The following is a 2,427-nucleotide window of genomic DNA, read 5'->3' on the forward strand; positions in this document are numbered from 1 at the left end:
TCCGCAGACCTGACTGTCTGCAGCGGGCTGATTCAGTGTTTTCTGCGTGACTCTTCGTATCCTTTTCTGCTGTACTTTAACACCACAGGATATCAATTTTCAAGTCTGTGTTACCTGATAGACACATGTGAAGGTTGGAAGGAAAATAAGGCAATTTGGTTTAAATTTTGGTAGTTTTAGCATAGTTAATGCTCTAATGGAGAAAACAAATCCTCACTCATATTATTAAATCATTTCAAGACTCAGTGCTATAAGTACCTTATGGTCATATGAATTCAGGACCAATGATCTTCTTAAGCCTTTCCATCAAGAGTCAACGTTTTTGCAACTATAAACTTAAAAACATAGCATCCTGGTTTAATGTTGCTGTGAGCCTGAATTGGTTCTTTTCTTTTTCCAACAGTCAGGATTTAAACATTTTTGTTCTTCAGTGAAAGCTATTTCTTCTAATATGTACATTCTCCTCTCTTCCTTCTTCATTTTTTTCCACCAGTGACCAAGGATCACATTTATGGCTCTGTTATCTTTCTCTGGATGCATCTGAGTATATTCAACTCACTTCTTTTTGACAAAAAGAATGAAGGTATTCATTGGTTTTTTGCATTTATTGGGAGAAGTGGTACTCACAGTCCCTGAGCTGTGCTTTTTGACAGCTTTAGCATACAAAGAACTGGAATAGAGCTGTGATGATCCAGGCAAGCCACAATTTTTACTGAGTCCAGATTCTGCAAAGTCTTGACCACAAGATAAAGATGCATGATGCTGATGAGCCATACTACCCAAGGCATAGACTGCAGAAGAATCCATAGGTGTGAAGTCATAACTTTTAAATGTATCAAAAACACCTGAATCATCAAAATTAATGGCATTGGGGTGTCCAGGAGGTAGACAGATGTCACCAACATGGATCTCACACCACAGAATGCCATGCTGCACCACAGTCAAGCTTGGGTAAAATGATGACCAACCTTTATTTTTAACATAGAAATGGTGGTCCAGCTTATACTCTACTGTAAATAAGCCATCTTCTACTGTACCAGGATTGAAAGTCAACTTCTATACAGATTCACCAAGTGATACACTTTCTTCATGTGATAATAACTTCAGATCATCAGAAGCATACCCCTTGTGAGTGCCCATTTGGAGATCTTCCTGATTATTACAACCTTCAGCTCTAGCAGAATCTTCCACATCTTGCCATTCCTAACTGCTTCCCTTATGAAAGCACAGTTGTATGCCTTTTAAAAAACAGTGTCAAACAGTTGAAGACCAGGAATTACACCATCCCAAGTCATCATCATCTGACAGGGAGGAGATGCAGAAAATGCCAGACTCTGACTCACTATTTGCCCTCTCATGTCTCACTGGTGTTTCTTCCTTCCAGTGGTGATGTGGGAAGGCTGGCTCACTCTTTGAAGAAGACATTAGCAGGAAGCGTGCATAGGAATGTAAATTTGCTTGTAGCAATGATGTCTACAGGAGATGATCTGCTGTAAAATGAGCACTGCATGAGTGGGCTTTGTGGACTTGTGGCAATATTTGATAATTCTGTCAGCCAATCCATCTCATTTTCATGGTAAATATTTTCTGATATGTCTGAGTTACTCTGGCTCCAAGATGATCTTGGATACTCTTGATGTGACACATCTGAACTTAGCTGGTATATGGAAGATTGGGTAAGATCACTTTGAACAGCCTGAAATTCAATGTCATCAAGCTCCATGTGCTCATCACAGGACTTATATCCAGGTGAGGATGGAAAATTCTCATTACACTGCAGCAACTCCAGGGAGTCATTCCTTCCTGGTGCTCTTTTGTCCATCAGGAATAGTAGCTTCAGGACTACATTAGGCATCTGATTTGTCTTCACTGCCCACACCATGTTATGGTGCTCTGACAAACCCATCACTATTATTAAGTCTCTAAACTTGAGACATTTCTAGGTAAACAGATACATCTTGAGACCATGCTCTAAAGTAAAATAAATCAGACATACATGTTTAAATGCCACATTGTTTCTTTTGTGTGAGAAACCAAAAGGGTAAATAAGGGCCAAAATGTATAATACATATAGGGAAATAGGAAGAAAATGTTCAAATGGGAAGGGAAACAGGGAAGGGGGATGGGAAAGAAGGAAAAAAAGAATAGAAAGAAAAAATGGAAATAAACTTTTTATAAATAAGGAGAGGAAGAGGGGTTGAAGGGAGGGGAGGGGATTGGGAAAAAAGAAGAATCAAGATATATTATGTACAGGTACAAATTCCCTATGATGAAGGTGATCACTATGTTTATCTAAAATGTACCAAGAAAATTAATTTTTAAAAATAATAAAGTAAAATACTTGGGAGTAAATATAATAAAGGAGGAGAAAGAGCTATACACCAAAACCTGTAAGAAATCAACAAAAAACATGAATAAATGGAAAAA

The 2,427-nt window shown here is 38.2% G+C and overlaps 1 pseudogene; it reads right to left on the bottom strand.

Annotated features, from left to right (window-relative positions):
- Positions 1–357: 357 nt before the first annotated feature.
- Positions 358–1,898, bottom strand: LOC101704512 (HMG box-containing protein 1 pseudogene; annotated as a pseudogene).
- Between the last annotated feature and the right edge of the window lie 529 nt (positions 1,899–2,427).

Source organism: Heterocephalus glaber, unplaced genomic scaffold (assembly GCF_053883595.1).
Source record: "Heterocephalus glaber isolate CG9 unplaced genomic scaffold, H.glaber_assembly_v1.0 deba00001569, whole genome shotgun sequence".
In the NCBI taxonomy this organism is placed as follows: domain Eukaryota; kingdom Metazoa; phylum Chordata; class Mammalia; order Rodentia; family Bathyergidae; genus Heterocephalus; species Heterocephalus glaber.